General features: G+C 42.1%; 2 protein-coding genes and 1 long non-coding RNA gene across 15 annotated transcripts in view; 1 reads left to right on the top strand and 2 right to left on the bottom strand.

Annotated features, from left to right (window-relative positions):
• ccdc186 (coiled-coil domain-containing protein 186) overlaps positions 1-23,366 on the bottom strand; it is a 1,196,038-nt gene that overhangs the window by 434,454 nt on the left and 738,218 nt on the right. The gene's annotated exons all lie outside the window — the stretch shown is intronic.
• Positions 1-23,366, top strand: part of LOC112220408 (band 4.1-like protein 1) — a 166,959-nt gene that overhangs the window by 33,808 nt on the left and 109,785 nt on the right. The window lies entirely within an intron of this gene.
• On the bottom strand, positions 15,513-17,951 carry LOC112220477. 2 transcript variants are annotated; one of them, XR_006079902.1, is made up of 3 exons: positions 17,892-17,951; positions 15,761-15,890; positions 15,513-15,644 (listed from the first exon to the last, which is right to left on the bottom strand). It is a non-coding gene; the product is annotated as an uncharacterized LOC112220477 (long non-coding RNA). The 2 variants fall into 2 exon arrangements; XR_002948880.2 differs by lacking the exon at positions 17,892-17,951 and adding an exon at positions 17,428-17,489.

The following is a 23,366-nucleotide window of genomic DNA, read 5'->3' on the forward strand; positions in this document are numbered from 1 at the left end:
AGTAATTCCACTGCCTAAACATAGTAAAGCCCCCTTTGCTGGCTCTAACAGCCGCCCAATCAGTTTGCTGCCTGTTCTCAATAAACTGAGAGACTTGTGTTTGACCAAATACAATGCTATTTTTCAGAGAACAACTACTGACTTTCAGCATGTATATGGAGAAGGGCACTCAACTTGTACCGCACTGACTCAGATGACAGATGACTGTCCTTGTCTATCAGTGTATGAGTGTTTTGTTATTTGTCATGTTTTGTGTTTTATGTGGACCCCAGGAAAAATAGCTGCTTCTTCAGCAAAGCTAATGGGGATTGGAATAAACCAATAATAAAGCAATAAACTCTATGCACAAGGACTTCTTTTAATGATTTCCAATTAAATGTTACAAAAACACATTTACGTGAAGAACAGTGCAGATGCAATGTTTGTTGACAAAATGCGGCACAAACAGCACAGCCCGTCATTCTGTTACCGAACTTTGCAACAAAAAATCACATTGTTGTCATTTAAGCTCAACGTCTGAAAACAGGTAATAAACATTTGTTGTCATTTAAGCTCAACATCTGAAAACAGTTTTCGCATGTGAAACTGCAAATTTGACCTGTTTTCTTTGTAATGGCTGTTTTTCAAGTAAATGTTTTTTTGTTAAAAATGTATTGGATATCGTTAGAAGTAGTCCTTGTGCATAGAGTTGTATGTTTTGTTTAACTTTGCAATCATTGTTTTTTGATTGGCATGCACTTTAAAGTGAAAAAAAAATGAGTCTCTCAGCCTCACGCTTTTAAGGTGGAATTGCCCTTATATATATCTAATCCATTATTAGTATTAATTGTATAGTTCCACAGTTTGAGAGCCTCCCATTTGTTCTGCTCTGCACACAGATATGTATGTGATTCTCTGTGATACATTGATTCTTAACATGAAAAAAGCCAAAGGGTCCTTGATAATTATGCATCATGATGTTGAAGCGTAGCCCTATGGTACCAGTCTGCTGTTAAATATGCCTGGTGTTTTTTGTTTTGTTTAAGACTACCAATAATCACTCCATGTGACCCTGATTTATCCCACTACAGTAAAAGGTTAAACAAGACACTGGTTCACTGGATTGACAGTAAGTCTTAAACAGTTAGCTCTTAGGCTCGGTAGTAAAGGCATTGACTGGGTGACTCTAAGTTAGTTAGGCCTCTCTGTGTTTAGATGCCAGTCACATTGAGCTCCCTGTTCAGCCCCTTTACTAGCTCCCTGTCACTGACACAGATATCACACAGAGTCCCTTTAATTTCTTCTCAGCGATGCTCTGATCCTAATAAGGAGATGAATGGCTCTATACAAACAGGAGAGTGAGCCGAGCTGGGACTGGACCCATGCCCACTTCCAGCTTCTCCATCTAAAATCCTGTCTCTCTCCCCCCAGAGCCTCTCCTCTCAGACTTTCCCAGCCTCTCCTCCAGCTTCTCCCCCAGCCTCTCCCAGCCTTAGCCTCTCTGCCCCCAGCTCTCTCGGTAGAATGACCAGGTCCCATGTGGCTGGACTCAGGATGTAATAACTAGGGACATTAATGTAGCCCGACAAGGAAGGAGAGAGGACAGAGAGGGCGATAGGAGAGGGACTGAACTAATATCGCCACAAACACTTGTCCCCCATGACTCCCTGACTTTCTCCTTCCCAGGCAGACAGAACAAAACATGCTAAATGGTACCATTTGACAGAGAAAGCCGAGACTCTTTTTCTGCTAAAACGGCTCTTTAGTGACTGTCAGCAAATGACAAGCTTCATGTAAGAAGTCATTGTTTTCATGTTTCCAAGAAAATGGGATAGAGTTCACTGTGACAATATTTTCATTTGGCAGTAGAGCATGTGCCAATCAGGGATAGGATGTCCCAAGGCATGCCTGTTCAACTGTCTCCCTCATACAGAAGAGTGCTCTTCTCTTTGTTGAATGTTTTATACGCTTTAGCTTTTTGTCTCTCTTACTTGACATCTTCATTTCTTTTCATTTAAGATGCATTTGAAGAATGTGTGTGTGTGTGTGTGTGTGTGTGCACAATTATAGACTTTTTAAAAATGTATATATATATTTTTTAACCTTTATTTAACTAGGCAAGTCAGTTAAGAACAAATTCTTATTTTCAATGACGGCCTAGGAAGAGTGGGTTAACTGCCTGTTCAGGGGCAGAACAACAGATTTGTACCTTGTCAGCTCAGGGGTTTGAACGTGCAACCTTCCGGTTACTAGTCCAACACTCTAACCACTAGGCTACCCTGCTGCCCTGACCTGCCAATGTGTGAAGTCTTAAATTATCTTTGAATGTGCCAGAAAGGAGAGGTGTGGAAAGGAGAGGTGTGCCAGATGAACACATTCATAGCAAGGGAAGTGTTGACTCATTGTATGAGTACAATGGCAACACAGCAGAGAATGATACAACACTGTACACACAGAAACAGTTAATATACTGTACTGTACTTTTTAGCTTTTCAGATTAGGTTCAAATAGTATTTATTGACACTGTTCTTGTTCTTCTGGTATTTTCACTTTTTAGAGGGCAAAACTGTAAGCCTTCATACCTACATGTCTATTGGCTATTGTTGTATACAAAAATGAAAATCCTTAATTCCCTCACACTCTGTGGTATGTTTTGTTATATTCTGGTTTTTCATCTCTATGGATTAGTCTAACATGCCATCAGCCCGAGCCTCACATGTCCTTCTCATTGGTACTCTTCAAAAGAGGTCCTTGAATACAGTAGTATACTGTACCATCAGGCTGGCAGACTGAATGTGTAGATCTTCTACTATTGAGTTGGTGAAGCTAATATAAGTGGACAGGCACCTTTAACTCCAGACCACAGATCAGCAATTAATTCCATTCCCAGCCAAGACAACAGGGAGGCAGTCCTCCTGTGTGCTGTTTGTTTTTAGTGTTGGACTCAATGTAGCTTAAGGCTCCAACTGCCAGTGGGTATGTATGCAGATGCTTGAGTAAACACCTGTCTGTGGCCACTGCCTCTGTCTGAACTCATAGATGCTAGATTCTGTCAACAATGGAGTAGTTACTGGTTTAGCCAGTAGACTACATGTATTTGTGATTCCTGGGAAATTATGTGGGTATTGGTTGAGTGTACAGATGTAGGATATGAATTTGAGCCAGTTTGTTACAGCAGGAAAACAATCCCACAGAAGCAGGAAATGTGAATTAGTATGTGGATTATAATGAATGCACATTTTTGTAGGGGTTGATACATTTTTTGTAAAGGAAAATCAATTTCAAAGTGGAAATTACAAACTTCGGAAGCCATTTTAAACATCAAATACACTACAAGTTTTACATTTCCTGCATTGCTGGAAAGTTCTCCTGCAAAAGGGTGATCTACAGCAAGGCCTTTGATCTCACACCATTGCAATGAAACACCTTTAGAAATTATGTGTCCGACCAGAGATCATGCCATGAATTTGTAACTTCCATTCCAGGCGTAGCCAGGGGATAAGATACCATGAGACTCTATCCCAGGCCCAAGATCACTCCTGTCGTGTCCCCCAGGGCACACAGTTCGTTCTAATTGTATTTTTGGCTCACGTCAATGGTGCATCAGAGGGTACCCTATCCAACTCCTGGGCCTTTGTCATTGACCTTAACCTCATCGAATCAAGACCAATATGTGACACTTCCACCATACAGCAGGACCTCAACCAATTAGCCGACTGGTCAGAACAAAACAAGATGAAGCTCAAACCGACAAAGTACAAAGTCATGTACACCTGTTTCAACCATAATCATGACCTCAGCCATTATCCATCTCCGGACACACATTTGAGGTGGTGTCCTGCGCCAAAGCGCTCATTGTGACATTCCAAGGCAACCTAAAATGGGACACACATCTCAGACATTACTAGGGCTGTTGCGGTGACCGTATTACCGCCACACCGGCGGTCACGAGTCATGAAGGCAGTCAATTTCCACGTGACTGTTTAGTCATGGTAATTAGGTTTCTCCAAAATCTGATGCTGCTGATGTTCATTAGTAACCTTACAAACTTGCTAACTGCCTGGTGCTCAGCACACTAATGTCCCTCTAATCGCTCTGACATCAATGCAAATGTATTCGAAAATCTAATCAAACACTTAATGAGAGCCCATGCTTTGTGTACACTAGGCCTACTATATATTTTTCTCAACTTTCCTAATATTAACCACATTGTTTATCTTTACAACAGTATTATAGCCTACCTGGCTTGCATGAAAATAAACCACAAGGAAAAGTGTCCTCCATTTGCTATTTAAATGCATAGATTACATGTATTTTTCCCCGCTGCCCTTTTCGAGACAAGTGCATGATAATGGTCCATTCTAAATCAAAACACATTTCCCACATATATTATTTAGTATATGTGAAGACAAGATTAAATCAAGAATAGTCTGATGGGTGACAATATTAGCCTATCACTTGTGAATTATACATTATCACTTGTGAATGATGCCCAGCTTAAGAAACTACCTTTTTCTAATCATAGTTGCACACCTCATGTAGCCTAGCCCATAGGCCTATATGTTTTGATAAGGTCTGTATCACAACTAGAGTGGCCAATAACTTCTTACAATTAAGCACATTAATCCACTTTACAAGGGGTTTAGAGCCTAACTGGCATACATAAGCAGCACATATGTTTTAAGATTGGGGAAGACAATTTTCACAATAAAAATGCACCTTTTATAATAAAAGCATTACATGCATAATCAAATCAAATCAAAATCAAATGTATTTATATAGCCCTTCGTACATCAGCTGATATCTCAAAGTGCTGTACAGAAACCCAGCCTAAAACCCCAAACAGCAAGCAATGCAGGTGTTGAAGCATGTTGGCTAGGAAAAACTCCCTAGAAAGGCCAAAACCTAGGAAGAAACCTAGAGAGGAACCAGGCTATGAGGGGTGGCCAGTCCTCTTCTGGCTGTGCCGGGTAGAGATTATAACAGAACATGGCCAAGATGTTCAAATGTTCATAAATGATCAGCATGGTCAAATAATAGGACTGGGACAGGTAGCACGTCCGGTGAACAGGTCAGGATTCCATAGCCGCAGGCAGAACAGTTGAAACTGGAGCAGCAGCACAGCCAGGTGGACTGGGGACAGCAAGGAGTCATCATGCCAGGTAGTCCTGAGGTATGGTCCTACGGCTCAGGTCCTCCGAGAGAGAGAGCATACTTAAATTCACACAGGACACCGGATAAGACAGGAGAAGTACTCCAGATATAACAAACTGACCCTAGCCCCCCGACACATAAACTACTGCAGCATAAATACTGGAGGCTGAGACAGGAGGGGTCAGGAGACACTGTGGCCCCATCCGATGATACCCTCGGACAGGGCCAAATCACATTTGTGGTCATTTTTGATAATGGTGTTTTCCTGCTAATGGAACATTTGCCATGTGATCATTGCTGCGCTTATAATGTGAATAAATATTTGTCCACACCAATTCAGCATCGTTCACATCCTCTTAAATTTTAGCCCCACCCAGCTTTTTAAGAATTCACATGTGAGGCCATGTACTAAACAAGCAAATATTTCAAGACTAAAGGCTGGTTTATACTACGGGTGTGTTCGTAAATTCAATCTGGAGTGCCAGAGTGTGCACAGAGTGCACTCTGGGCATTCGTAAACTCAGAGCGTTGTCAGATTGTCCGTTCGTAAATTCAGAGCTTTTCCCTCTCGGAGTGTTCAGAGCGCACGCTGGACACTCTGGCCAAGGAGTAGGGTTGATCCGAGCATTCTGACCTAACAACAATAGTCAAGGACCCAAGCTAACTGGCTAATGTTGGCTAGCTTTCTAGCTACTTCCTGACACAAATGAGGGAACAGCTCACTCTGACCATTTACTCGTTTTTTTATGTTATCCAGAGCGTTGGTGACTGCAACTGTGCTGCTGGCAACAATTTAATTACGCTTTTTTGGTAACGGAATCGGAGTAGATAGCCAGAGTGAGTTCACCAGCTACATTGTCGCAGTGACATCATTCTATTGAAATGGTTACTTGCATAGTGGAGTCTTTTGTTTAGACATGTAGCTAGCTAGCTAGCTAAACGATGAACCATAATCCAAACTCATAATGTTACTACCCCTGCATGAATCTGGAGGTAGCTAACCAACCAGGTTCAATGTTAGCTAACTAGCTAACATTAGGCTATAAGTAGCAATGCAAATGGCTCTGAGATAAGAATAATATTACTACACAGATCAAACACGTAACATTGGCGAGCCAGCCAGCTAACGTTAGCTAGCTAGCTAACAGTACACTTTAACTTGAAATGACTAAATTAGAAACGTGTAATATCTGAAAATGTAGAGCCTAGTTGGTTAGACTATCTTACATGGATGGACACTTCTCACTCTCTGTCACGGATGCCATGGTTGCCTTAGTTTGAAGATGTAATCCGGACAGAGGTGTTTTATACATCTTTTATATGTGTTCTCTTTTCGACTCCATCTGCATATTTGCAATCAAATGCCAGAATTATCTCCATCTCCTTAGCTATTATACTATAATTCCAATGTGCATTCCATTGATTTCAAAACTCAGTCCTCCAGAAAGTGGAGAGCAACACCTTTGCAGTTCTACTATGTGATATATTTAAACAAAAAGCTGCAGTAGAAAGAATTACCTACACATACTGACCAGCTCATGTTATAGACAGAAGCGTAATACATGGCAGGCCAATCCAAACTCATTTCGCGCCATGTCCAGCCCATTCATTATCTCAGCCAATCATGGCTAGAGGGAAGGTTAGGCTTGTAATTTAACAATTTTATTCATATTTACAGATGGCATAAAAGTATGTTAATAAGGCACATGAGCGGTTCACATGTTCCAGAAAGCTTTTCTTCCAAAAAAAATGTATTTTGATTAAAAAAACTAAAAAAAACATTCAAATGCCTTTGTTGTGAAGTAGTGACGTGCAACATATGCCTAGTTTCCTGAAACAAGTCACATATTGTCTGCTGGAAGGCTGACCTAGTCAGCCATAAGATCCTCCATTTCAAACAGCTTGCCTTTATGGATTCTTCATTCAGCTGATGGTGGAACACACACAAAAACATGCGCACACACACGCACACACAAACTCACACACACACATGTATTCGTGCATGCATTCACACACATGCGCACACACAAGCAGACGCACACACACACACACACACACACACACACACACACACACACACACACACACACCCTCCTAATAGCCTCAGGATGAGCGTTGGATGACTGTGTCAGCACCACCATACTGCTCATGTCAGTATCTTCACCATTGGGAACGCTGTGAGCTATGATCACTGCTGCCATTAGATGGATGGAGGGTGCGTGGATCTCATTACACACAAGTCTCTCCCTCTTTCTTTCACTGTCCCTCTTCCTATCTTCTTGGTCTTATCTTCTGAATTAATGCAGATCAGATGGTATCTCTGCCTCCAAGCTACTCCCTGGCCAAGCCTATGGGCCTATGCAGAAGTGTGAGCGTGTGTTTGTGTTGTGTGTGTGTTTGTGTGTATATCTAAGTGTGTGTTTGTGTTTGTCCAGTGGTACTCTTTCCCCTTCACGGACAAGGCCAACAGGATGATTAGCCTTTCACCTGATGTGCAGCGCCAGCACAACCGGCTCCTTTTATCCCAAGGGGCAGGCAGCGAGTCGTCCCACTGAAAGAGAGAGAGGGACAGAGAAAGAGAAAGAAAATGAAAGGTGTGTTTGTTTTGGTTGATAGTTGCCCTTTCTGGTTCCATGTGTTTCAGTGTGTCACAGGGATGTACAATAGTCCTTTGTTCCCAGGTGTTCCCTGTGCTGCCTGCCCTGGTGTTACAGCTCTGACTGAGGAGTGCTGCAATAGAGGTCATGTTCAGAGGTGTGTGTGTGTGTGCAGTGTTTTCCACTGGCGCCGGCTGTCGGCTATACCGCGCCCTCTCACTAGAAGGAACGATATGCATCGAATAGCGATCTATTGATAGGACAGGCGCCTGTTAGTTACAAAATGGGCGATGACAGGGAAACACTGTTGATGCATGTCCCGTATAATGTGGTAACGATGACTCGAAATCCACTTAGCCTATTGTTTTCTGGCACATTCATTTATTTTATTTAGCGTGTTTCATGTGCAACCATGAAGTGCTGACGCATAGGCTTACCCGATGACCAAACCGGCGCCACACGTGTGTCGGCGTGCGCATGTTGAGTATTTTACCTGAAATGCATATGGTCCTATTTCTGCTGGATCTTTGTAGAATATTTACCCATTTTGAGTCACACAAAATCATGTGTACTCCGACTATTAATCCACAGATAAAAGGGGAAACCTAGTTAGTTTTATTTAGTTGTCTTTGATTAAGCTCTCCTTGCTAATTTTTCTTCTTCCACCACCACCTGGACTGGAGTGTGGACCTCATTCATCTTTCAATATATGCTCGTAAATGGGAGAGGCGGGACTTGCAGCACGCCAAGTGTCTACGCAGACGTGTGCCTGGCTACGCAGACACCCTTTGATGCGTGCAAACAGTTTAGATTCAATTATTGAATAACATGTATGTGTACATTTATTTTGCAATGCTCGTGCACACAATGCGGGCAGTTTGGTCAGCGTGTTACTGTGCTTTGATTGAAGGCAAGCTTGACTAATTTAGAAATTGTGTCGAACTGACTGAATAAAGTCAATTTCATATATCCTTGCCATTCATAAATCACACAACGTAGTGATATGGCCATGGTATCGCACCGGGACAAGTAAAGTAAAGATTTAGCTGATGTCGTTGTCTCTTCTCTTAACACATATGAACCTAAAACTTAATTGAGCATTGGTTCTGTTTATTTTAAAGACCAATTTTTCGATTTGAAAAAGTACCCATCACACAATTTGTGTGATTTTCAACTTAACGTGACATTTAAAAAATATATATAATTTTGGCTAATTACTTCATTTTTCTGTATTAATAGAATTCACGATTTGAAAAATAAACATAACTGTTCATATCTTGTCGTAAAATATAAAGAAAAAGAGGAAAGGTTAAATGTAAACAAATATTTAATGTTCTCTTACTTACAAAATAGCATCGCAGTGCTTGAGGCGTCACTACAGACCCGGTTTCGATCCCAGGCTGTGTCACAACTGGCCGTGACTGAGAGTTCCATAGGGCACTGCACAATTGGCCGAGCAACATCCGCTCTAGCGACTCCTTGTGGCGTGTGTGTGTGTGAAGAAGCTGCAATAGAGGTTCAATTATTGACCTATCATTAGTATAATACTTTATTTACAATGTATGAATAAAACTTACGGGTTCTTTTTCTTTTCTTGTTTTTGGCAGAAAGTAAACATCTAGAGAGTCTCTGTATTGCCCAACCCCCCCTCCTTGCGAGTGAGGAGTGCCGGTGGAGCATCATGTCTCAGCTTCCTAAAGAAAAATCTAGCTTCCAAAAACTAAAAAGAAATTTAAAGAAGACAGGAGAGAGAAAAGAAAGAGCGATAGTATGTCACACAATTTTTCACAAAGGAAGGTGGGTGTAGTCCGTGAGAGGTGGAAATGAACCTGATAGCTTAGTCCATAGAAAAATAGGCAACTTTTGCTCCCCTAACATTAGTTACTTAATATCTATACAGAAAATTCACAGTGTTTACATTTCGCTCCTCTTTTAGCCGACATTTAATCAATGCAGGCAACCTTTTATCAAGCTATTTATGCTAAATGTGTGTCTGGTGCCAGGCCCAACAGATGCAGCTTCCGGCTCAGCAGCCCTGTCTCCCCATACCCCTGAACCAGCCCTACTCCCAACTGAAGAAGGAGGTGAGCAGCATTGTGTTGAATGACATGTCATTTGGCATAATTGCAAGTACTGCAATGCATTGAGGACAGGAATGTGATTCTCCTGTCAGGAAAATTTTCCCTTGACACAGAGGCAGCCAAAATCAGAGCCTTAAAGGAAGAGATGCAGGCTCTTAGAGATGGATAGGAGTCCCTCCTGTCTGAGGCAACGCTGATTGCTACGCAAATGGATGTTAAACCGCAATTTAGCAAGGAACACAGCCACCAGAGGAAAGGGAAGAGATTCCATGATGAGACTTATCAAGAGGAGACAGCTCAGGACAGTGCAACAATGGTGTTTCGGAACAGTGTTTTTTTTACTGCTATTGACAACATCATAAGTGACTTGGACACTAGGTTCCACACCACTGCAAAAATGGTAGAATAATTTTCTGCTGTTCTGAAAGTTGGGCAGATTAGTGAGGATAAAGTCCCTTCTGTGTGCCAACCACTGATCATGAACTATTCCAGAGTTCTTACACCTGAGTTTCAAAATGAAGTAAGACACCTGAACACTGTATATGCTGCCACTTTCCCCCCTAACTTTTCCCTTCTTGGTCTTCTGAATGCAATTTGTAAGATGCAGCTGCAAAGCATTTTTGGAGAAGCGTGCATTGTTTTACGTATATTTTGCACACCGCCTGTGACTGTTGCTGGTGGCAAGAGAGCTTTCAGTAAGCTAAAACTGATAAATAAAACGATTTGTCCACTATGTCCCAGGACAGGCTTTGCAGTCTTGCCATGCTGTCCATTGAAAGTCAGTTAGCTAGAAAACTGGACTTCAAAGACTTGATCAGTGACTTTGCTAGCAAGATGGCTCGGCGCTGGGCTCTTGGGGAGTAAGGCTGAGCAAGGGCCAGTGACAACTGTTAAATGTTATGGCTATGGATATTGGATCACTACGCACATGATGACCACAGACTGAGAACAAGACTGAGAACAAGATATATCTCAAAGTAATGGCTGGATTGCCATAAAATTTGTGGTGCACAGTCAAGACCCCAAGTGGAAGAAACCAATTGATTTGATTTGGTGACCACTTGACCTTTCCTCTAGCGCCACCATCTGGCCTTTTCATTTACACTTTGTTTTTCCCATTTTCCATTTCCACTTTTACAGCTGCTTATTTTCTAGTTGGTATGTATACTTAGTTCCAAAATCTGCTGCTGATTTGATTATTTTGTTTGTTAAATCATTCATGCAAGAATTTGACCATGAATATTACATTTACACTGTAAAAGATGGCCTTTAGCACATTTCCTTTTAGGGGGTATCAGTCTTGCATCGAATAGTGAATTCCACTGGATGCAGAATGTTGCATGCATGTCTGCACAGTGTTATATTTTCACAGCTCACTGTCAGTAAATATCTTACAGTAGATATTGGACTACAAGAGAGTTGCAAGCCTGCGAAGGTAGAGTTATTTAAGGCTTTGAATGGGTTGATTGGGTTCTGGAGGTGTGTGGTTACAGCAATTGGGCAGGGTTGGTGTGGCCTGTGGTGTTGGTGCCCAATGTGATATCTTTTCATGGGGCCCAAAATCCCTGCACCCCTGCTTACACTGGCCTTACCTGAGACATGCATCACACACAGCCTTTAATTATAATTCTGCATGTTTCTTATTGAAAAAGCCTGTTGAAAATATCAGAGATGATTAAAGAAAACAGAAACTCAGTCCTGTAAGCAAGGAGATAGTTAATGACGATGCAGGACGGTATGGAGAGAAGTGGCGAATCACATCCACCACACAAACCCACAACTCATTTGTATATCCTCTGACATACTGTATCTCAGTAGGATGAAATAGTAACTACCATCAATCTGAATGTGGATCATCACTACTCTACACACATAAAAAAGCATTTTGTGAACTAACACTCGCACTTGACTTTTTCTACCTCTTAGTTGATAGCTACTTTATTGAGAAAGAATGTACTTACTATGACTGTGATATGTGATTTTCTCACCTAGGTATCTTAAGATGAATTCACTAACTGTAAGTTGCTCTGGAGAAGAGCGTCTGCTAAATGACTAAAATATGTAAATACGATATGAGAGATCAGAACATTGGAAACCCTAGCGTGACTAGCAGTTTGTGCCCCCGAGTCAGGTCTTGGATAATTTAGTAGAACCTTAGTGAGAGGCATTATGGGTAGCATGTTGGCCATGACTTCACCCCCGCCCGTTCTCCCTACCCTCCCTCCCTCCCTCCCTCCACCCTCCAATCTGACTGTGAATCATCCCTCATTCAGATCAGATTGATAGTTTTATAACTGACAGCATTTCACTAAGGGTTCCAATTACTTGGGAATCAGGGCCGGCATACTAAACAGGCAGGTATATGTGAGAGGGTTCTCTGCTATCGATTCCCTCTGCTCTGATCTGACAAGCAGCCCATGTAGGGAAGGGGGGAGGGTGCGCCGATGGCCATACTGATATGCAGGATCAGGATTAGTGAGTTTTAAGCTGTGTTGGGGCACTGTGAGTGGTGTATTAGGGTTAGTCGTCCCCTGCCTGTGTGCGTGTGTGTACGTGTGTGTGTGTGTGTGTATGTGAGCTAAACTGCTATAAACTGAACCAAACAGGTTTATTTTGGAGCTGGTTTGGTGTGTGTGTAGTCTGTCTCTTACTGCACAGTTGGTCTGTAGGGGAGGGGATGGTCTGGATGAAGGTCTGGAGAGACAAGGTCAGCCAGGCTATCAGTAAGGCCCCTGGGGTGGAGGTACTGTTCCATGAGTAGCACTTTGTGGAACAGCTTGTTGGCTGTGAAGCCGTCAGCTCCCTATTCTGCCGGAGAGCTCACACACACACGTATCAATACACACACACACACACACACACACACACACACAGGCCCTTTGCCGCAGTGACGCATACCCCCAGTGGAAGGAGTGGTGCAGACCATGAGATGAGCCTCCACACACTTTCTCTCTTTAGAGCCTCCACACACACACACTCTCTCTCTCTCTCTCTCTCTCACTTATAAACACACAACAATGTTTGTGTTTGTGTGTGTGTGTGTGTGTGTGTGTGTACATGGTGCCTGTTTTAGAATTCGGCTGCACTCACTGTTTGTGTACCTTTGAGAGCTCCCATGTGAGAAGCTGCAGTACTGTAGGTGTGAGTCTGTTGAGAGGCTGTGAATATGCTGGCTGGCCCAGTGTGAACTATATGACTCAATCTCAGTGTGAGATTGTTATGCAACAGCGAAACCTTCAGTATGGTCTGTATTTATCTTTGTCTTTGTGCATGGATTCGTGTAGCCTATCTGGAGAGCTTTGGTTTGTGTGTGGGGGTGTTTGGGTGAAACAGAAAGACATGGTCTCCTGCTTAATAAGGACATGATTAGGAGGGAGCTGGCTGGCACTTGTGCAAAATATGTGTGAGTTCAGTCAGTCACTGCTGTGAGAACAGGGTGGGCTCTGAGTCTGGGGAATAGGGCCTGCTCTACGTTAACACACCAACACACAGAGCCAGTGGATATACTGTAAGCTAGCAGAGCGTACATATCTTTCACACTGCAGGGGATGAATGTCAATAAAAGTACAATCACTTGTATTTATACATGTTACACAGCTAGCTCAAGGACACCTGCCTCGTTTCACCATGCTGCTGCTTCTAGTGATGGATTTTTACTTGTCTAATGTTAGATACTACTGTGAGATACTACTGTGAGATACTGCTGTGAGATACTACTGTGAGATCCTACTGTGAGATACTACTGTGAGATACTACTGTGAGATGCCGGCAGCTGTAGTGGAGAGTATTATTTTCCCATGGCACAGTGCTGTTGTTATTAGGCAAACATCAATGAAAACAAAACATATTTCGGTACATTTTTTGTTATTCTCATTCTGTTGAAACGTTTTACAGTTTAAAAACATTTCTTCAGGAGTTTTTCTAGAATACATAATTCTATCATGGTTAGACATAAATGTACAGTACGGTATATGGCTTTGGTAAGACTGAATGTACACATTGTAGTTATTGTAGTAAACTAAAACTGAAACTAAAACTAATCATGAAAAAACTATTTAGTAAACTGAAATAAAATTATTAACAAACCCTTTTGGAAAAACTAAAACTACACTGAAACTATTGTCTTTGACTAAAATGAAATACAAACCATCATGAATTATGTTCAGTTTCTGTTTTTTTGTGGGGCAAAAATTGAATGTGGAGTTTCTTTTTATGGGGCTTTCAAGCTTCTGATGGGTCACATTGAGATTGACTGTATAATTTAAAGGTAGATTCAGCGGGAAGATGTTGCCACGAGCAGCACCACAGATATTGGGAGCGTTTGAGTGGTAAGGCTAAAGAAACCGACTAGACGAAAGTTGAGGAGTGGAGTCGGGGAGGTGCATCTGCGACCACTAATGTGGTTTTCCAACAGCAAGGCTCAGTTCAACATGGCAGTTTTGCCATTGTTTATAAAAATAAATAAATTATAATGTCGAAATAAACATGTCTCCAACCCCCATATAACACACGCACTAACAGAAATCAAAATATAATATTGTGTCTGTACACATTGTACAATCAATTAGTGAGAGAGAGCCTCAAATATCACATGTATTTGCATATATCTACTGCACACATAAATCACAGCAAATTTGTTCCTGTTTCATTCATGTCTCTGGTCACGTTCGCGTGCGTCAAACAAAAACACAAAATTGGTTGACAATAGAGCCTCCCAAGTCGGTCAGTTTTTATCCCCAGAATGCAACAAACTTTGAAAGGTGTTAGTCACCAACTTAACAAAAGTGATCAGCTCAAATCCGCCTACTGAGAAGAGCATGATGCAAGACTTTGCTGCAGGGGAGTTTAGCCTCGTGATTAAGCGCTCCTGCTTGCTTCTGAAGTTAACCCACTACTACAGTTTAAAAAATAGTCAAGGGGATCTGAAAACTAACTGAAACTAAACTGAATTTCAAATAAAAATCTTCAAACTAATAGAAATAAAAACGAATATAAAAACACATATCTATATTAACCTTGATGTCTGAACTTAATTTAACCATTCAAAAAAAGACTCACAAGCTCTTGCAGTTTAATTACAGTTGCTTAAAGGGGAACAGCACCGGCTGATTAGGCCAAATTTTTTGGATTGCTCCTCAAGAAATGCTGGCGGCTATGACCGAAGCCAAACGGGAGTTGGGGGTGTGGTTTGATGTGTGTGTTTGTTGAGTGTGTCCTTGCCACCACCAAGAAACACCCATCTGTCAGAACCTTTTCCCCCACTCAATCACAACAAACAAACCTCCTGCAGGTTGAGTTCAATAACTACAGGCAGATAGATGTATGGTGATATGCCGGAGGAAGCTTTGAATAGGTCAGTAACCTACAGAGTAATATGAGAAAAATGGAATGGCTGAATTTATGTTGATATTTTAAACTACGTGTTTTGATAACTTTCAAATGTAGTAACAGGTCCATGTAGATACATGTGCACATTTCACATTTCATTGTCATTCCCAGCCAATACAAATACTGTGCCTATTGGCATTTTTTCTGGTGGAAATGGGGCTACCTTGGCAAACATGTTAGAGTGGTCATACCTTCCTGTCCGGTATACAACAGTAGTTCCCTGATCCTGGTGCAGAATACACAGGATTTCTCCGTCCCAGTATTGACTGATAGCATTCAATTCAATAATAAAAAAAGACAATACAAGTGAAAGTTGTGTCTAGTCAAATTTTTATGCCTTGTGCCAGGTCTCTCTATTCACAGACGTCAGTATCAAGTTTGTCTGTCGGTCAGGACTCCATCACATCATCTTGCAAGTCTGCAAGTGCTGGCTCCATAGATGCATCTGTGAACACATACACACATGGTCACTGTTCTATTACCAATGGCAGTTAGGATAGGTGATATCTGACAAACAAACATATACTATGTTGAAGTTTGAACAGGTCAGACTAAACCTACTCAATTCTGGTCTCCCCATCGACGACCATTGGTGAGCAGGCTAGAGGTGAGGCTGGAGGTAAGGTCTTTGCCAGAGCCCCATTGATGGGCATGGCAGCTTAGATCGTCTCCTGGTCCCTCATCAAAGATACTGGTTGGTCACACACAAACACACACTCAGAGCACTGATTACATTATCAATGGTAGTTATGATTAGCATGGTGGAACCAACCTGGTCACTGCATTCACCTTTCTATTTCACTTCAGATATCATGATGTGTGAAGTGAAATAGGTAAACTCAGCAATCAGGCTGGTGTCACCAGGCTAGGCTATATGAGGTAAATTGGGACAACTCAAAAATGTCACCAACTTGATTCAAGTGTCCTCTCTGTTTCATTTATAGCCAAGTGGTAAATTGCATTTTGTTATAAAGAAAAGACAAAGCTTTTTGATACTGCAAATCTGAACCAAAATGACTACTACGTGTATCTGCTTGGCTTGGTAATTAACCTACTAGTTTATCAAAACGGGAATTTTTTGTGCAACTTTTCACACAACACACATTACCGTTGTTGATGAAGCTGTCTGTGTCATAAGGGCAGTAACTCGGGTCAAGCTAAATCCAGGTTGTCACTAGTTACCACAGCCACAAAGTCATACAGGCTGCCTATTTCTACAATTTCTCTTCTTAAAATGTGATTTCAAGGGTTACTAACCTTAAACCTTTAGACCAAAAAGGACATTTTTGTTTTTATATATTTTTTACGATATAGTTAATTTAGACTTTGTGGCTCTGGTGGACACCCTAATTATATGCTTTACAGATGTAGACTGATTGTACCTCCAGATCAAATCAAATCAAATTTTATTTGTCACATACACATGGTTAGCAGATGTTAATGCGAGTGTAGCGAAATGCTTGTGCTTCTAGTTCCGACAATGCAGTAATAACGAACAAGTAATCTAACTAACAATTCCAAAACTACTGTCTTATACACAGTGTAAGGGGATAAAGAATATGTACATAAGGATATATGAATGAGTGATGGTACAGAGCAGCATAGGTAAGATACAGTAGATGATATCGAGTACAGTATATACATATGAGATGAGTATGTAAACCAAGTGGCATAGTTAAAGTGGCTAGTGATACATGTATTACATAAGGATGCAGTCGATGATATAGAGTACAGTATCTACGTATGCATATGAGATGAATAATGTAGGGTAATTATTAGATTGGATTAGATTCAGGCTGGTGACGCCGTTACAGTTTGTTGCTCCTATTTCACTGTATTTTCTGACTCAGACATGAGTTAGATAACATCATAACTGCATCCATTATTTTGTTTCGCCCTAGACAATACACTCGAATGACCTACGAACTAATTTGCAAATCTGACTTGTAGGCTAATATTAGCTAGCCTGTAGCTAGATAGCTAGCCTGCCTTGGTAGTATTATCAAATGATAACTTTACATAACCAGCAGTATGTAAACAATACACAATATCTAAACAATACACAAACTTATATGAGCTACAACCTAACTAAGTTGTAATGATGTAGCTATAGCTAGTTAAGTTATCTAGCTAGCTAGCTATGCTAACGTTAGCTCAAATGTTAGTTAGCCTGCCTCGCTTTATCAAAAGATAGCTACCTACATAACCAGCAATAACGTTAGCTGTACCTATTTCACTGGTCATCCCCAAAGCCAACAGCTCTTTGGCCACCTTTCCTTCCAGTTCTCTGCTGCCAATGACAGGAATGAATTACAAAAATCACTGAAACTGGAGACTTATATCTCCCTCCTCTAACTTTAAGGATCAGCTGTCAGAGCAGTTTACCGATCAGTGTACCTGTACACAGCCAATCTGTAAATAGCACACCCAACTACCTTATCCCCATACTGTTATTTATCTTCTTGCGCTTTTGTACCCCAGTATCTCTACTTGCACATCCTCATCTGCACATCTATCACTCCAGTGTTAATGCTAAATTGTAATTATTTTGCCTCTATGGCCTATTTATTGCCTTACCTCCCTACTCTTCTACATTTGCACACATTGTACGTATATATATATATATATATATATATATATATATATATATATATATATATATATATATATTCTAATTTGTTATTGATTGTACCTTTGTTTATGTGTAACTCTGTGTTGTTGATTTTGTCGCACTGCTTTGGTTTATCTTGGCAAGGTCGCAGTTGTAAATGAAAACTTCTTCTCAACTGGCCTACCTGGTTAAATAAAGGTGAAATAAAAATGTAAAAAAATTAAACATTTACGTCACTTTTGTTTTGAGCCGATTTCGTCGTGGGCTTTGAACGGAGCACCTGGCTCACGCCCGGGAGGCAGCCCGATTCCAAAACAAATGCAAGCAAAACACGCCTACCCCAGGTGCCAGGGCCAGATGAATCGAGTCCCCTCAAAGAAGGAAAGCGAAGTGGTTGGAGGGGCGATTTGCACGTGGAGTGGGTATGATTTGTTGACATAATTGTAATCCAAACCCAACCATTGTTTACTCGTTGTGAGGTTCTAAATTCCATTTTAGACGAGACTTTATGATCAAAATTATCCTATTTACACGTTGAGGTCAATTTTGACACAAGAATAAACGTTTCTGACTCATATAGGCAGTTTTCAAAGGGATTAGTTGCTTTTTAGGGGAAGTTGCTCTTTAACGAAGTAAGGAAGACAATGAAAACATTGAGATAATCAATAACATTCTGTATATATGTTTTCACATAGAACCCTTGCAATAATAACAGGCACAGAATGACTAACCAGACAAAACAATTCTGTTCCCTGTGTTTCCTCTAGTCACATCAATGGAATGAGAACGCATGCAATGACTAAGTAGGGCACTATATAGGTAATAGACTGTGACCTTTGTAGTGAGAGTGTGATTTGAAACAGGAACTTTGAGTTAGGTTGCCCTTCTGCAACTTTACCATAGCTCTGAGACAGATAGAAGGAGTCAAGTCAGTGGAGGCTGCTGAGGGGAGGACGGCTCATAACCATGGCTGGAATGGAGTGAATGGAATGGTATCAAAAACATGGTTTTCATGTGTTTGATACTATTCCATTTACTCCATTTCACCCATTCCACTCCATTCCAGACATTATTATGAGCCGTCCTCCCCTCAGCAGCCTCCACTGAGTCAAGTGTAGTGCACTATATAGGGACTAGAATGGGATTTAAGAAAGTTAGCTATAGCTTGCACAATACACCCTTCTGTAACATTACCATAGCCCTGAGACAAAGAGGAGGAGTCAAGTGCTGCTGACCTTGTTTTCACCTGCTGTTTCCTCTGAGCTCCCAGCATGCCGCAGTAATGAGAAGCCCAATGGCTGTGATTATTCATGTGAGCTTCAACCTGCGCAGAGGTCACAAGCATGCCACATGAGCGTGCAATAGTAAGCAGAGGAGTCGTTGGATAACAACCAGAGCTAAGCTGTGAAATTGCTCCAGCTTCTTTTGCAGTCAAGAACTTAAAGTGATGCTCCACAGCTTTTGTATCATTTCACTCACAAGCCAAAACCATACCCTGAAAATTGTGCACAATTGTGTACTATGTCACCCGTTTCGTATGACATGTTACGTCCTGCACATTTTGTATTTTTGTTGTTGTTGCAATTTGTATGATATGTTCCGAATTTGTAAGTGCTTGAGAACCCAGACTGCATCTTTAACACAGTTAAACACAGAGGAGGTAAGACATCAGTCACAGAGACAGGCATCCACTGTGTTATAATAACAACGTCATGAGTATCCATGAGCCACAACGCAATTTACTATTGGACTCATAGGACTCATACACAGTGTGGACTGCATGGGCCTCTATGAAGCTCTGGCAGTGGACAATCAACATGTAAAAGCTTTGGAAATGCTTTACCACAGAAGTGTAGCCTTCAGTGTGACCACAATAGCAGGCAAAGCCTGGCCTGGTTGAGCACAGATCTGAATGTTCTTCAGCCAACTCGTTTGTCATGTGTTGTTATGACTGACAATACAAAATGATGGAGCAGTGGAGTTGGCTAAAGCACAAGTTACAGTACCAGGCTAGGAAAAGCCAATGATGAACAAACAGAGGGAAATACTAAGCGTTGTAAAGATATTTGTTACAGTCTTCTTTCTTTGGGCCTTTTCCCTCACTAGGCTCTTTGTCTCTGAGCCTCAGTAGTCATGTCTAGTACAGTTCCTCCCTGGATGTAAGTATGCCTGTTAGCTGTGAAAAACAAAGACTTGATCCAGCATGATTCCTCATAAATTTGCATGGCTTTGTACAGTATGACATGAGTGATCTATACAGTATAATTTGATGGCCACTTGGAACTAAGTTAGTCCGTTACATTTAAAGAACATTTTCATATTCTCACATATTCTCACATCTATATATACTGCCCACAACCATAAGGCTCTCCAGAGGGTAGTGAGGTCTGCACAACGCATCACCGGGGGCAAACTACCTGCACTCCAGGACACCTACACCACCCGATGTCACAGGAAGGCCATAAAGATCATCAAGGACAACAACCACCCGAGCCACTGCCTGTTCACCCCGCTATTATCCAGAAGGCGAGGTCAGTACAGGTGCATCAAAGCTGGGACCGAGAGACTGAAAAACAGCTTCTATCTCAAGGCCATCAGACTGTTAAACAGCCACCACTAACATTGAGTGGCTGCTGCCAACATACTGACGCAACTCCAGCCACTTTAATAATGGAAAAATGTATGTAAAAAATGTATCACTAGCCACTTTAAACAATGCCACTTAATATAATGTTTACATACCCTACATTACTCATCTCATATGTACATTCAGACAATGCAGTAATAACCAATGAGTAATCTAACCTAACAATTTCACAACAAGCACCTTATACACACAAGTGTAAAGGGATGAAGAATATGTACATAAAAATACACTGCTCAAAAAAATAAAGGGAACACTAAAATAACACATCCTAGATCTGAATGAATGAAATATTCTTATTAAATACTTTTTTCTTTACATAGTTGAATGTGCTGACAACAAAATCACACAAAAATGATCAATGGAAATCAAATTTATCAACCCATGGAGGTCTGGATTTGGAGTCACACTCAAAATTAAAGTGGAATACCACACTACAGGCTGATCCAACTTTAATGTAATGTCCTTAAAACAAGTCAAAATGAGGCTCAGTAGTGTGTGTGGCCTCCACGTGCCTGTATGACCTCCCTACAATGCCTGGGCATGCTCCTGATGAGGTGGCGGATGGTCTCCTGAGGGATCTCCTCCCAGACCTGGACTAAAGCATCCGCCAACTCCTGGACAGTCTGTGGTGCAACATGACGTTGGTGGATGGAGCGAGACATGATGTCCCAGATGTGCTCAATTGGATTCAGGTCTGGGGAACGGGCGGGCCAGTCCATAGCATCAATGCCTTCCTCTTGCAGGAACTGCTGACACACTCCAGCCACATGAGGTCTAGCATTGTCTTGCATTAGGAGGAACCCAGGGCCAACCGCACCAGCATATGGTCTCACAAGGGGTCTGAGGATCTCATCGTTGGTGGATGGAGCGAGACATGATGTCCCAGATGTGGGGAACGGGCGGGCCAGTCCATAGCATCAATGCCTTCCTCTTGCAGGAACTGCTGACACACTCCAGCCACATGAGGTCTAGCATTGTCTTGCATTAGGAGGAACCCAGGGCCAAAAGCACCAGCATATGGTCTCACAAGGGGTCTAAGGATCTCATCTCGGTACCTAATGGCAGTCAGACTACCTCTGGCGAGCACATGGAGGGCTGTGCGGCCCCCCAAAGAAATGCCACCCCACACCATGACTGACCCACCGCCAAACCGGTCATGCTGGAGGATGTTGCAGGCAGCAGAACGTTCTCCACGGCGTCTCCAGACTCTGTCACGTCTGTCACATGTGCTCAGTGTGAACCTGCTTTCATCTGTGAAGAGCACAGGGCGCCAGTGGCGAATTTGCCAATCTTGGTGTTCTCTGGCAAATGCCAAATGTCCTGCACGGTGTTGGGCTGTAAGCACAACCCCCACCTGTGGACGTCGGGCCCTCATACCACCCTCATGGAGTCTGTTTCTGACCGTTTGAGCAGACATGCACATTTGTGGCCTGCTGGAGGTCATTTTGCAGGGCTCTGGCAGTGCTCCTCCTGCTCCTCCTTGCACAAAGGCAGAAGTAGCGGTCCTGCTGCTGGGTTGTTGCCCTCCTACGGCCTCCTCCACATCTCCTGATGTACTGGCCTGTCTCCTGGTAGCGCCTCCATGCTCTGGACACTACGCTGACAGACACAGCAAACCTTCTTGCCACAGCTCGCATTGATGTGCCATCCTGGATGAGCTGCACTACCTGAGCCCGTTGTATGGGTTGTAGACTCCGTCTCATGCTACCACTAGAGTGAAAGCACCGCCAGCATTCAAAAGTGACCAAAACATCAGCCAGGAAGCATAGGAACTGGGAAGTGGTCTGTGGTTATCACCTGCAGAACCACTCCTTTATTGGGGGTGTCTTGCTAATTGCCTATAATTTCCACCTGTTGTCTATTCCATTTGCACAACAGCATGTGCACTTTATTGTCAATCAGTGTTGCTTCCTTAGTGGACAGTTTGATTTCACAGAAGTGTGATTGACTTGGAGTTACATTGTGTTGTTTAAGTGTTCCCTTTATTTTTTTGAGCAGTGTATATGAATGAGTGATGGTGCAGAACGGCATAGGCAAGATGCAGTAGATGGCATCGAGTACAGTATATACATATGAGATGAGTAATGTAGGGCATGTAAACATATAAAAGTGGTATTGTTTAAAGTGGCTAGTGATACATGTATTACATCAAGACGGCATCTTGCATTAACATCTGCTAATCACGTGTATGTGACGAATAACATTTGATTTGATCTGTGTGTGCGTGTGTGTGTGTGTGGCTCCTTCCCTCCGACTCGTCTCTGTGGCAGTGAGCTTGTGTCATAAACGCTTGATTCCACTAACAGATTGCATCACAGATGTCACATAGTGCTGGGGGCTGCAGAGATTGGCTAACCAGGTTTCTTCAGGAGTAAGAGATAGGTGAGAGGAGTGGGGCACACTTTGTGAAAGTGAGAGATTGATAGAAAAAACAGTGTTGCGCTGCAAATCTCCTCCAGGAAAAAACAACAACTGCCAAACCTTCCCTGTTATTTCTATTACAACGAGTGAGCATTTATCTGGATGTGTTTCAATCAATGATCCCCAGGTCTGAAGTTAATATACTTTGTTTCTGGTGGAACCGAGCATGTACCATGTATTATGTCTGATTAGATTCAGCTGCTTCTCCTGGGTTATGACTTTTACACCCTGTTGGAATGGTGCCTCAGATGTAAGACTATAACATACTCTATAACTGATCTGGTTTGGTCATGAATGATTCCTTAGGGTGAAATAGATTTCAGAGCTCAGAGATAATTCAACTTGAACCCTACTCTACATTTTAAAAGTTTTGGGTCTCTGTTCATATCTTTGTGGGTTTCTGTATGTGTGTGTATTTATGTGTGCATGTGAGCAAACGACTCTAGTGTGTGTCTGTGCATGCATGCTTGCCTTGTAGCCGCTGCCTT

Source organism: Oncorhynchus tshawytscha, linkage group LG25 (assembly GCF_018296145.1).
Source record: "Oncorhynchus tshawytscha isolate Ot180627B linkage group LG25, Otsh_v2.0, whole genome shotgun sequence".
Taxonomy (NCBI): domain Eukaryota; kingdom Metazoa; phylum Chordata; class Actinopteri; order Salmoniformes; family Salmonidae; genus Oncorhynchus; species Oncorhynchus tshawytscha.